Source organism: Bos javanicus, chromosome 24, assembly GCF_032452875.1.
Source record: "Bos javanicus breed banteng chromosome 24, ARS-OSU_banteng_1.0, whole genome shotgun sequence".
NCBI lineage: Eukaryota > Metazoa > Chordata > Mammalia > Artiodactyla > Bovidae > Bos > Bos javanicus.
The window spans coordinates 43,376,467-43,390,538 of NC_083891.1; the positions used below are offsets into that span (position 1 = coordinate 43,376,467).

General features: G+C 45.7%; 1 protein-coding gene across 9 annotated transcripts in view; it reads left to right on the forward strand.

Annotated features, from left to right (window-relative positions):
* Positions 1 to 14,072, forward strand: part of LDLRAD4 (low density lipoprotein receptor class A domain containing 4) — a 172,252-nt gene that overhangs the window by 48,563 nt on the left and 109,617 nt on the right. The window contains exon 1 of one of the 9 annotated variants that reach the window (XM_061400035.1): positions 9,845 to 10,794. The exons of the other annotated variants lie outside the window; for them this stretch is intronic. The gene's annotated coding sequence lies outside the window, so the exon portion shown is untranslated. Of the gene's footprint in view, positions 1 to 9,844; positions 10,795 to 14,072 lie in introns of those variants that run through there. 9 annotated transcript variants of the gene reach the window in all.

Below are 14,072 nucleotides of genomic sequence, written 5' to 3' on the forward strand. Positions count from 1 at the left end.
TCATAATTGTGGAACCAGTTCCTCATAATAAATCTTTCTCCTTTCTCTGTGTGTGTCCTATGGGTCCCGTTTCCCTAGAGAATTTATAGCAGCAACCTCTTCATTAACCTGATTGTGTTTATAGTCTGTGTTCTCCTATCTCAGCATCTGCTTATTCATGGGCAGCAGCAAAACACTTAGATAGAAAACGAAGTTGAAGTCAAATGGTGTATATATTTTAAGAAGTTACAGTAGACCACAAAAATGAAATGATCTGCATAACGACTGTCACTGCCGGCACCAGTGGGCACATCAGAGGCCTTGCTTGTACCTCGGCCCCTGAGAGTCCATCCACACAGGGATTTTAGTTTCCTGAGGCTAACTAAACTCTGAGGTATTTTCTCAGTTTCTAGGCAGTGACTGTGTATCAAGCCTGGATGGACTTTGGATTCCTCCAGAGAGTGTGTGTGAGCAGTGGCGTGAACACTCGTGCTCCTCCTCCTCCCCCAGCCAGTTTGTGTTCACAGGTGTCCTCACACCTCTCGACTCAGGCTCAGTCTCACGTGCTCCAGGAAACAGAACGATGAACAGTACTGTCAGCAGCAAAGCACCTCTGCCACCAGGAGGGGCATTCAAAAGCAAAATTAGTTGTTGGTTTTTTCATTTTTTTAATTCGGTCACTCGTTCATTCACTCAACAAATATTCCTGAGAACTTGATTAGTCATGGCAAAGGCCTTTATAGATGGAGCGAAGTGGTTGGATAGGTTGTGACTCGGGCAGGTGTGGACTTGCTTGGGCGCATGAGTGGAGGGAGCTGTAGGGACCTGGCTCATATCTGTGGGGCCTTGGCACCTGTCACCTCACCTTAGGTCCAGCCTTTGTTCTCCCAGGGCAGACCCGGCAGACTGGCCTAGTCTCAGTCACAGCTGCTCTGTTCCAGACCTCAGTAGCTCATATCTTAGGATTCCTGGGAGCAGTGAGCACCACGTTCAGTGTAAATGTGGTTTAAGAATCCTGAATTTTAACAAAGCAGTGTTTCTGAGGAATAAAAATGTGTCATCTCATGACCAATGTAATTTTCTCTTCCATTCTTTTTTTAAAAAGTTTATTTTGATTATCTGGCCATGCCATGTCTTAATGGTGGCATGTGGGATCTTTGATCTTCATTGCAGTGCACAAAATCTTCGGCTGTGGCGTGTGGGATCTAGTTCCCTGACCAGGGATGGAACCTGGCCCAGTGCATTGGGAGGACAGACTCTTAGCCCTTGTACCACCAGGGAAGTCCCTCTCTTGCATCCTTAAGCTTACGGTTTTATTTTTGAACACTGTGTTTGTTAGGCTTGAGGTGGACGCGGTGTCCCAAGGAGAGGCAATGTCATAGGGTATTTCCTGTTTACCAGGGAAATATTGCCCCAAAGTCTGTTGGCCTAACTGATTAGGGTACTTCTTAGCCAGTGAGATAAAATTTTGGAAAATGTTCAGTAAAACAAAATTTTCCCTTCTAGGCTACCACAAAAGAAGTGCTCGACGTTGGGTGTTTTAGTTCCGACAGTCCTCATGTATTTGTTGTGTTCCATTAAGGGCTCAACTAGAGACAAGGAAGTGCGGTGAAGTTCAGAAGTTTCCTGGCCTCAGGGCACTGGATGATGGAGTGGATGGAGGAATAATAAGGCATTTCTGAAGCCTAATGTTTTGCTTGGCTTGCGTCTTAGGCATTTCACAAGATATGGCAAACGGTAACAGCAATGTTGGGTGTGAACAAAGTGACCTGGGGGTTGACTGCTGACATTATCCCTGGATGTGTTCTCTGTGTGTATGAGATTCTGTGACGCATAGTCTTTTCCTGTTGCTTTTGCCAACCCCTCAGGGGATCATATGGCTTGAGATGAGTATAGATGATGGAAACTTGAGTTATAAAACATGTTTAGCATCTAGAAATGTCTAGGTTGCTGCTGGGAGGCTCTTGCCACGTGGACAAACCGTAGCTGATCCTGTGTGTTGGTGCGTGTGCGTATTATGTCTTAATCAGCAGTAGTTTGAGTCTGGTGTTCTATGGCTTATGTTTCCTCTCCTCCATCTCCGAAGAGATATAGAAATTAAATACATTTAGATATGTGAAGAGAACTACTCATGCAGAAGTTGTGCAAATGCTCAGCATGATTGGAATACTGTTTCACACCAGTCCCTCATTGTGTTACAGAAGAAGAAATGGGAGTACAATTATCTTTTGGTTCACTTTCAGATTAAATCATAACTTTAGGATATTTTTTCTTTTAAAAAGTGACTGCTTCACTAAGAAGTTTTAGATGAATGTCACCTTCCTTCTTCATTTTTTTCACATTGCAAGTGAATTTTCAGGTGTCAGTATTACCTCATTCAGTTCAGTCAATCAGTCGTGACTGACTTTTTTTGACCCCATGAACTGCAGCACGCCAGGCCTCCCTGTCCATCGGCAACTCCCGGAGTTTACTCAAACTCATGTCCATTGAGTCAGTGATGCTGTCCAACCATCTCATCCTCTGTCATCCCCTTCTCCTCCTGCCTTCATTCTTTCCCAGCATCATGGTCTTTTCCAATGAGTCAGCTCTTTGCATCAGGTGGCCAAAGTATTGGAGTTTCAGCTTCAATATCAGTCCTTCCAATGAATATTCAGGACTGATTTCCTTTAGGATGGACTGGTTGGATTTCCTTGCAGTCCAAGGGACTCTCAAGAGTCTTCTCCAACACCACAGTTCAAAAGCATCAATTCTTCAGCACTCAGCTTTCTTTATGGTCCAACTCTCACATCCATACATGACTACTGAAAAAACCATAGCTTTGACTAGATGGACCTTTACTTTGTCAGCAAAGTAATGTCTCTGCTTTTTAATATGCTGTCTAGATTGGTCATAGCTTGCCTTCCAAGAAGAAAGCATCTTTTAATTTCATGGCTGCAGTCACCATTTGCAGAGGTTTTGGAGCCCAAGAAAATCAAGTCTGTCACTGTTTCCATTGCTTCTCCATCTGTTTGCCATGAAGTAATGGGATTGAATGCCATGATCTCAGTTTTTTGAATGTTGAGCTTTAAGCCAGCTTTTTCACTCTCCTCTTTTACCTTCATCAAGAGGCTCTTTAGTTCCTCTTCACTTTCTTCCATAAGGGTGGTGTCATCTGCTTATCTGAGGTTATTGATATTTCTCTCAGCAATCTTGATTCCAGCTGTGCTTCATAATCCCCCACCCCAGCGTTTCTCATGATGTACTCTACATATAAGTAATACTCTGTATAATAAGAAAGATGACAATGTACAGCCTTGACGTACTCCTTTTCCTATTTGGAAGCAGTCTGTTGTTCCATGTCCAGTTCTAACTGTTGCTTCCTGACCTGCAAACAGATTTCTCAAGAGGCAGGTCAGGTGGTCTGGTATTCCCATCTCTTTCAGAATTTTCCACAGTTTGTTGTGGTTCACACAGTCAAAGGCTTTGGCATAGTCAATAAAGCAGAAGTAGATATTTTATTAGTCATTGTCATTTGTCCTGATCACCCTTTGAAGCCATTTTTAAAATTTGCTTTTAAACTTTTTTAAAATATTGCATTTTACCTTGCTTTCAGTCCCGGAAAATCATATGTAAATGGCACTGTTTGAAGCTTGTTCCATCCTCCTTAGGGATCTTGGAGGAGTCAGGCCCACAGACTGGGGGCTGGCAGAGTCCTTTAGTACAAGTTCAGTGCTAGCTCTTTCTCAGTTCATGCTGAATTATTTCTGAGGTTTTAATGACAGATTTGTCCTAGTGGCTCTCCTTTTAACCTCTGGCTATTTCATTTTGTATAGTAGGCTGAGGAATATACATGTTAAACGCTAGTTTCGGCCCATCCTGAAAGGGCTAATGTTGGTCAAGGTGACTGTCATTTTGAGGCTGTCAGCTGGGAGCACATCAGGACTAGACCAGAAATGGCTTATATAGGAAATAATTACGACAAATGGTCTCCTCTTAAAAAAATAATCACTCAATCTGAATACTTAGCAAGAGATTTTTGTCATCAGAAGGATGTCTGTGGTAGTGTTATTAACTCGAGAGGAAGTTAAGTCTTTTTCTTTAGAAATGAGTGACCACAGCAATTGCATATATTCAAAAACTTCCATTACAAATAAGGAAATGGAAGTCAGAGACCTTAGTGACTTGCCTAAGGTCAGAACCTTATGAAGCGGTGGAGTGAACTGGAAACGAGCGCCGTCACTGCAGCCTGTGCCCTTGCAGACCTTGTCCGGCACTGGAAGATGTGGATGAAGCGTGTTACTGGGCCAGGTGAAAATGCTATTTTTAATGATTGCTAGGAAAATTCTGGTTGCACACTTTTTACCATAATTGATATAAGAACAGCCTGCCTTCTTATTTGCCTGCCAGCCCGTTGTTCAGTAAAAATATGTGTAATCTTTTTAGTTTGGTCTTATGAAATAGCCGTGAGATAGTCAGTACTCTCAACAGGGTATAGAAGTGAATTCTGGGGCTTTCCTCGTGGCTCAGTGGTAAAGAATCTGCCTTCCGATTCAGGAGACATGGATTTGATCCCTGATCTGGGAAGATCCCACATGCCTTGGAGCAGCTGAGCTTGTGTGCCACAGCTGTTGAGCCTGCTTTCTAGAGCCTGGGAGCTGCAACTACCGTGGCCGGGCACCCTAGAGCCCATGCTCAGAAACGGGAGAAGCCGCCATGGTGAGAAGCCCACGTACCACAACTGGAGAGTAGCCGCCACTCACCGGAACTAGAGGAAAGCCTACGGAGCAATGAAGACCCAGCACAACCAAATAAATTAATTTTTAAAAAAAAGTGAATTCTGTCAGATTTGTTGATTAGTTAGTAGAAAATGCTTAAGAACAAAGAGCATTTTGGTAACTAGAGGGTCAGATTTTAGGGACATGCATAAAAACACTATATATTGTAGTAATCAAGCACAGTAAAAATCAAGCATTTGACTCATAGGTGAACCCTTCTTCCCTTAAATGAGCTGTGCCATCTTGGTCTGCAACTGACGAATCCAACACCAGCGCTTTTTAGGGGAAGTGGCTCTAGCAGACACATCAGGAGTAGTAAAGCCCCCTGGCATCTGGACTCTGTAGGAGCTCAACACGTTTACTCTCCCTGCCCTCAGCACACATGACCTTGTGTGGTATGCCCAACATCCTGGGAAGCTGTGGTGGACCTGGTGGCTGGGGAAACCTGGAGTTTGACCCTCTGTAGACTCATCTCCACCAAGGTGCCCAAGCCCGACCCAGGAAAACCAGCCCCTCCTGTGAATCCCGGGTGTGGGTACAGGGCCGCCTGTAACTGGATTTTACTTAACCTGAAACACAGCTTCCCCTGTCCAGATGGCCTGTATGTGAGCTTATACCTGTAGACGTAGAATGAATTTAAAGGATCAGCTGGCACCTGGAAGGGGTTGGCCCTGTCTGCTTAGTGCATTGGGAGCGGGCTGCGCTGACTTCCAGGTGTGTTAACAGTCTTTGTGTTGTGTTTCAGGTGATACCTGTTCTTGAATATCGGAAACAAAGGGCATAGCCACTGTTGTTTTTTTTGTTTTTGTTTTCTAATATGTGAATTTCTATGAGGCTGAAAGACTTACCCAGTAGGAGTGAACTCTAATATATACTTTGGTATGTGTGCTTCTCATGATTGTACAGAAAGAGTTTAATTTATGTTTGTGTGAAAGACTGAGCACTACACACGCTGACAAAGGCAGAAATAATAAAGTCAGTTTTAGAACTTCAAGTAACTGTGAAGGCCACTGGTTTCACTTTTTACATTGTATAAAGAAGAAAACCTGAATCCTAGAGAGGCTGAGTGACTGCAGGGTCTTGTAGCCACCAGTCTTGAGGGAGGAGCAGACACAGCTCTCTCCTCCCAGTCCAGGGCTCCTGGTGTCCCTGAGGGGCTGTCCCCCCCCCCCCCCCCCCCCACCACACCGCACCTTGCCAACCCTGCGATTCAGCTCACAGTGGGGGGAGCGGGAGGAGGGGCGTTGTGCTGTGGTGAAGGTGGCCTGCCCCAGTTCATTATGGCAGTAATAGGATGCAGTCAGTTACTTTCACTTAGCAGGATGGTCTCAAAACGAAACTTTGGAATTCTTAAAGCTCAGCTTGCATGAAACAGGGAGTGGGAGCTCTGGAAAGTCTTGTCCCAGCAAGTCCAGGCTCTGGTCCAGAAGTGACCTGTAAGCATAGAGGCTAGAGTTTTTGCCTCCATGTGTCTGTCTGGGAGTGGCGCTCACTAGTGACAGGTCCTGCTTTGTTTTCTTAGGAAATCATAATATAATTAATGGAAAATACCCTTTCACTCATAAACACATAGTTTTTATTTGTAAACAGCATTTTATCTTTTTAACATTTAAAATAATAAAAGCAAGAAAATTTAGATACAAAGGAAAGGGCGGATTTCATTATTGGGCCATTATTCATATAAGGGCCATTATTTCATTATTGTCACATAACCACTATTTTCATTTTTGCACATTTCAGTTTTTTAATATTTCAGAGTCTATAATACATGCTTTCTACAAGGTCATAATCATGGCCTTGAGAAGAGTTCATGGTCTTTGGAGGCAGAAGTACCTGGGTTGGATTATGTGGACTGTCAGTTCCTAGTTCCGCGACCTTGGGCAGGTCCCTTCATTTTGCATTTCAGTTTCTCCATCTGCAGAATGAGGCAAACCTTGAACTCACAGAGGATTCTTGTAAAGTGGAGAGGAGTTGTACAGGAAGTGCCTGGCCTTTGTGGCCTGTCAGGGTGTGCCTTTCACTGCTTAATGTCCTCCCTTTGCATGTGTTTTTTGCTGCCTGATGAGAAAGGAAATGACCACCTTCTTTATAAGATGAGTCCCTACTTCCTGTGGCTGGCCATAGAGAATGTTCACACAGGGAGTTGGGACTGAGTGACTTGGGGCCCTGAGGGTCTCTGCATTTTGGAGGGGCCTTTGCTTTGCTGACCTGTGTTGAGGAGCAGGGGGTGCTATGTCCTTTGGTGTTTTATAGCCTGTGGAAGTCATCCAGCTTTTTCTCTAGCATCCTGTGGAGGACTGAGATGAGTCAGCCCCGGTAAACACGGGGGCCAGATTGAAAGGAAGTAGGTGTTCTAGTTACCGACACGTAGTTTCCTGAGCTCCTGAGCCACATGTTGGTGCCTGAACTTCAAGTCTGGTGTCAGGTCTTTACCAGGCCTGTCTGCTGTGTCCAAAGTGATGGACAAGCCTTTCCTTGATTGCTCAGATAAGAAGATGTATGGTGTGGGGTCAGGATTTGGAACCTGGAACTAGAGTGGGACCTATCCTATTTATAGATGCTGACCAGGAGGGCTCCCTGGAGCAGGCATACAATGGGCCGCACAGGGCACTGTGGTGCCAGAGGCCTGGCATAGCCATGGGGAGCCTGGTCACTGTGGAGGGGCACCTCCTGCTCCTGTTTGGGAGGAGGGGCCTCTGGTCCCCGGATGAGGTAGTGCAGGAGTGGCTTAGCTTTTACAGACAAGACTTGCAGTATTTGTTAACAGGAAGCTGGCATCATGTAAACTCTGGGAGAAGTTCTGGGGAGCTTAGACAAAACCGTGTGATGTTCAGAGCAGTGCCAGTCCCCTCCTGGGGACTCGCTGCTGAGCTGTGGGTCCCTCTTGCTGCTGCCAAACACTGTGTTGAGGCCTGGCTGGGGCACACGCTGGCCAGTCACATGTGATATGAACATGTGTTGTCCCAAATTACACTGTTCTTGAAATTCTGGGGGGAATTTCCTTCTCAAATTCTAGGATGGAATGCTTAGAGTGATGATTTTATATAGCATGTTGGCATTTTAAGTGGTTTGTAGCTTAAAAAAAGGTGGAGCCTGATTTCCTTAGAAAAGTGAAATTAGTTTTCCAAACCCACTGCAGTGAGTGTGAGAACATCCAAGTCGCCCTCATCACGTACTGTACTCCTGCCGTGGGTGTGGAGGGGTGTGTGTGTGGCTGTGGGAGAGGAATGCTGGGCCAGATCCTCTTGCTGGAAGTTAAACACATTTCAGTAGAAGTTGTGGAGCTTTCATGATTAGGGTGTGCCTGTTTGATATCTTAAGGCAAAAACATTAAAATTTTTTTCTTCAGAATTTTGGTTTTAGAACACCTGTTTCTTTCATCATCAAGTTAAGTGGCAGCTGTCCCTCAAAACCTCCATGCTTCAGAGGAAGAGAAAGGCCCCATAACTGACTTCATGGTCCGAGGTGTGTAGGACAGGGACTAGAGCACTCTTGTATCAGACCTGGATTTGAGACTAAAGCCCTCTGTGGTACCACTTTCAGTTTTTACTCCAGAGGCCAGGCTGATGTGATAATTACAAGTGAATTCCAATGAGACATTACAACTTACGGACTCCAGTGGATGCTGTCGGTGATGTCTCTATGTTTTAGGGTCCCAGTGAATGGTGTAGAAACAAAGGCAAGTCCGGTGCCTCTGGGTCCTAGGGGGTGGTGTTCCCCTGGGAGGGGTGGGTTGAAAGACTGCCTGCCTATGTTCACCTGGTGCCTCCATGCTCAAGTGGCTGGCTATGTCTGGAGAGAGGCGCCCGCCTTGCCGGAGTGCATGGAAACAGGAACAGCTGGTGGCAGCCTGTCTGGCTGCTCTGGAGGAATTCTGCCCTCCCAAGGCCTGGCTTCAGGCCCTGGCTTGTCTCAGGAGAGCCAGCAGGTGCCTTCTTCCGGGTGGGGCTTTTTGGGGTGTAGAAGGCAGACTGGTGCTTCTCTTGCCATGCTGGCACCCTTCCTTGCCTGCCCAGCTTCTCGAGGTGGGGCTCGTGGTTTTGGTGGGGACCTGGGAGCCAGAGGGGCAGCTCTGCTCCGATGGCTTTTTGTCCTGAGGACTTGTCTCTGGAGTCAGCCACTAGCACCATCTAGAGACAGGGCCGTGATGCAGGGGCCGGGCCCTGTCCTGGGTGGCTGCTGCCTGCTGTGGTCAGCTCCCTCCAGACCTGTCCCAGTGAAGGTGCCTAGGACCATCTCTGCTTAGTTTTGGTGCACGTATTTGAGAACTGGCCAGGAGGTGAAAGCTCAAGTGATAGCAGGTTTGAATTTGGTACCATGATTTAATCTTTTTGTTATCAACCACTGTACCCTAGGATTCTCTTGTCGTAGTAACGCTAAGCAGGGTTGTTCAAATAAGTGAAGCAGATGCCGTGTGTCCTGTTTTAACGGAGGATCTTGGCTGCTGGAGTCTCTCTGGAGAACTCCATCTGATCACACCACAGCTGAACACCTCTTCCAGTCAGAGCTGGGTGTGCACGGGTGTGGTGAACTAGGAGCTGGCCGCTAGTTGGAGCTCGGAGACCATCCAGTAATTAGCCGCATGGCTTTGAGCAGCTCCCTCCCCAGAGTCTCACAGCGAGCACCTGGAGGCCTCCATATCTTCTCCATTTTTGTGTCCTCAGCAGCCAGACTGTGTGCCTGACTGGAGTGGGTACTCAGCCAGACGTTTGCCAGACAGTAGAGAAGGTGGCAGAGCCCAGAGTGTGGCGCTCAGAGGAGTCTGGTCTCAGGAGGGGGCAGGAGAAAAGATTTCTAGTCCATCAGATTTGTAAGTGTTGCCTGTCAAACCCCCTTGGAGATTCTTAATGTACCTTTAGCATACTAGAAGCTCTGAGAAGTTTGGCAGCCGAGAAAACAGTAGTGTTGTTTAACCCAGAATCTCCTTAAACGCGTTTGACCCAAGAACTGTCTCCATTCAACTCCGCTAAGCCTGGGGGAGCTTTTGCTAGACCAGGTGACCTTGAGGGAGACTTCCTTCTGGAACATTCTGGAATTTGAGAGCAGGGGTGGGAGGATGGGACGTATTTAGAGGGGTAATGAGGTGGCAGAAGGTTTGGGGCATGGGTAGGGGGTGGTGGGTTAGTCTCTACACAGGGCTCAGACCCCAAATTCTGCAGTTAAACCTGGTAGGCTCTGCATCCACAGCACAAACGGGGATCTGGGGTGAGGTGTGTATCCCTGGAGCTGAACTCGTGTTGGGGAGGTGTGTGTTTTGTCCTTAGTGAACCAAAGGGTGGTGGACAGAATGACCATGTTTCTGTTGTACTCGTGCCCTTTCTCCTCTTTTCAACAGATTGTGAGTTTCTTGAAGGAAGGAGTCTAAACTCTAAAACTTGCCAGGCACAGTTGCTGCTTATCCACCTGCCGTGGAGTAAATGGTGAAGGTGCTGAGATGCTGTGTGGAAACTTGGCCTCCCTGGCCGCTCCTTTATCCACTAGAGGGCAAATGGGAGGGTCCCCCTCCATCAGCCACACTGGCAGTGGGCTTGGTGATCCCCCACCGCTGTCTCTGGGGATCCATGCCCCCAGATCCCAAGGTTTGTCTCCACCTACTCCCCCTTTCAGATAAGAACATATAAATGTGATTATGTTGAGAAGCTGAAGCATTTGACTAAATCAGATGCTTTTGCCCAGCCCTAGAATAAAGGCTGTAGTTATTTTAACAACAACAGCAAAAATCCTGCAGTCTTCAGCTATTTCTGGAAGTAACTGGTAATTAGCATGCCATTTGTAATTCATTGCCGTCTCCGGCTGTTTGTTTCCTTGTTCCAAAGCAGCCCAGTTTGGGAGACTGGGTTTATTTCATTTGGAAATATGATTTTGTGGCGATCTCCAGAATGGCATCGCGAAATTAATGGTTTTCTGGAGCTGTAGTTTGCCAAACCTGGGGACTCATTTCCAGCAGCCCTGTGGAGGGAAGTGACGGCTTGCTGGGGTGGTGTTGACTTTCCAAGAAAAGCGCTAGAAGCAACTGCTTCAGGATGGTTTGATGCTACCTGATTTTCCAGGAGGAGAACAGGTAATTGGGGGCAGATTTAAGAGGCTTCATCATTGAACTTGTTGCAGATTATTCTCTTGTGAAAGGAATGCACATGTATTGTTCTGTGCATCTCTTAATAAAAGGGTTTTGTTATATGGGCGCTGGACTCTAATAGTAAAAGAATTAAAATGGTCCTAGTTCTGTAAGATACGGTGGTAAGAAGAGCTAACTTAGATTGTACAGAGGCCAGGTAGTTGTGCAAAAACTATGGCCTGAACGTGTTGTCAGCAGTAAGAGTTGTTTCTGGGTTTTTAGGTGAAGGTGAACAGTTGAAAGGGTTTGGGTGCAGTTCTGTACTATGGGAGTGGAAATGTAGGCACCTGTATCCAGATGCTCATTGTGGACCCCAATGCAGAGGTTCTCCCACCAGGGCTGTGGGCAGCTTCCACAGCACCTGGTCTGAGATATCCCGGAGGTCTGGCACAGTGCAGGCTGTGGGCTGGAGCACTAGGGAGAGTGATGGGGAGGGGTTGGGAAGTGGGTGTCTCCCAGAGCCCCTTGGTATAAGGAGGTCAGTAACCCAAGAGGGTTCCGCCCTTTCAGGTTTGCCTGGTGCACACTTAGGAAAAAGTATTCCTTCTTAGTTTCAAAGTATGATATCCAAGAATAATTTATGTTTTCTGAAACTTCTTGTCATGGAAACAGACTTGAGGGTAGAGGACTGGCAAACCAACTGTGAGGGGATATTAAGGGTCGCCTGAAGAGGAGGGGTGTAAACGATGTGGGAGACAGGGTCGTCTAAGCTGCAGCTGATACGGAGGTTAAAAACTATTATTATTATTATAGTTTTCATTAGACAGTATCATCCCATGGTTCAAAAATAAAATGAGGTGTCAAAAAGTATTGACTCAGAAGCCTACCCTGTCCACTCTGTGCCTGTCCTGTCTTAAAATCACGGTCATTAATTTATTGTGTGTCTTTCTAGAATCATTTCATTCACTTGAAGGACTTGAAAATGTGTTAACCACCACCACCTCTGTGTGTCTAGAAGGTGTCACCCCCATTTTCTGCTTTTTATATTTGACGTGGTTTGGAGATCCTTCACATGAGCACACAAAAAACCTCCTTCTCTCCCCTCCTCTCCTGTTTACAGCTGTCTCGTGTCCCATTTAATAGGTGCTCTGTCATTTATTGATTCATTTCTCTATTGATGAACATGTGGCTTAATTTCATTGTATTGAATTGCGTGCAAAGTGTGCCTTCAGGATAAGTCCCCAGAACTGGAGTTGTCAAGTCAAAGAGCACGTGCATTTGTGGTTTTGGCTGACACTGCCTGTCGCCCTCCGTGGGGGTGGCACCAGCCCTAGGTTAGGGTGCCTGTTCCCCACATCCTCAGGAATAGACCGTGTCGCCACGCGGTTTTGGAGCTTACCAAGCTGGTAGGTGGAAAATGGTATCTAAATGTAGTTTTAATTTATATTTCTATTGTTATGAGTGAGATTGTGTATCTTTCATATGAGTTTTAGTGCTCTCTGTGTATGTAGACTGTTGCACTTTTTTTTTTCTCTCTTGAATTTCTAGGAGCATTTTACATGTTTAAGAAGTAGATTTTGTGATAAAGCTTGTACCTACTGTTTCCAAATTTTTGTCATTTGTCTTTAAACTTTGATTTTTACCAGGCTGAAGGTTTTAATGTTTATGTGATTATATTATCAGTCTTTTCTTTTGTGGCTTCTGGATTTTGTGTTCTTGTTTGGAAGGAATTGACACCACGGCTGTAGAACCACTCTATTGTTTAGAATTAACTGGTTTTAGAGAGTCTATTAGTTTCCCCCAAGTAACACAGGTTATTCGAGTTGTATTTGCCTTTTGTTTCCTGTATACTTTGCTTTTGTCCGCTCTGTTCACTTTATTTAATATAATAAGAGATCCTTACTGCATTTTTCCAGCTCCCATAATTGGAAAGATACTATAGTTGCCACCCTTGTTGGTGTACTGACCTGGAGCCCTCTGAGTGACTGGCCTTGCCCTGCCATGTGTCCTGGTGTGCACGGGCCATATCAATGGGCAGACACCGAGCTCTGCTGGGAAGTGGGCTCTGAATGTGGCTCCAGGGCCTCAGAATGCTGGGAGAGGCTGCCTTGTCCATGATAATCCAATTCCTAGTAGGTTATTATATGTGCATTCTGGTTTCAGTTTTCTTGCCCTTAATTTTTAGATGTGCCAAGTCTTTTGTATTTGTTACTTATAATTTTATTTTTCTCTGTGTGAGTTTACTGAGGACTTGGAAGCTGGTTTGTGGGGATGAGGCCCATAGGACATAGCACCCCATCTCCAGCAGGCTCTCAGCACTCTTACTTTGATGATGTTGTTGTTATTGTTCAGTTGCTAAGTTGTGTCTGACTCTCTGTGACCCCATGGACTGTAGCGTGCCAGGCTCCTATGTCCTCCACTATCTCCTGGAGTTTGCTCAAACTCATGTCCATTGAGTGGGTGATGCTGTCTAACCATCTCATTCTCTATCGTCCCCTTCTCCTTTTGCCCTCAGTCTTTCCTACCATCAGGGTCTTTTCCAGTGAGTCAGCTCTTCTCATCAGGTGGCCAAAGTATTGCAGCTACAGCTTCAGCAACAGTCCTTCCAATGAATATTCAGGACTGATTTCCTTTAGGATTGACTGGTTGGATCTCTTTGCAATCCAAGGGACTCTCAAGAGTCTTCTCTAGCAGCACAATTCAAAAGCATCAGTTCTTCAGCACTCAGACTTATTTATGGTCCAGCTCTCACATCCATACATGAGTGCTGAAAAAACTATGACTTTGACTATATGGACCTTTGTTGGCAAAGTGATGCCTCTGCTTTTTAATACGTTGTCTAGGTTTGTCACAGCTTTTCTTCCAAGGAGCAAGTGTCTTTTAATTTCCTGGCTGTCATCATCGTTCTCAGTGATTTTGGAGCCCAAGGAAATAAAGTCTGTCTCTGTTTCCATTTTTTCCCCATCTGTTTGCCCTGAAGTGATGGGACCGGATGCTTAGTTTTTGAATGTTGAGTTTTAAGTGAGCTTTTTCACTCTCCTGTTTCACCTTCATCAAGAGGCTCTTTAGTTCCTCTTCACTTTCTGTCGTTAGTGGTCTCATCTGCATTTGGTGTTTCTCCCTGCAATCTTGATTCCAGCCTGTGAGTAATTCAGCCCAGCATTTCACATAATATACTCTGCATAGAAGTTAAACAAGCAGGGTGAGAGTATATAGCTTTGACGTACTCCTTTCCTAATTTTGAACCAGGCCGTTGTTTAGGGTCCAATTCTAACTATTGCTTC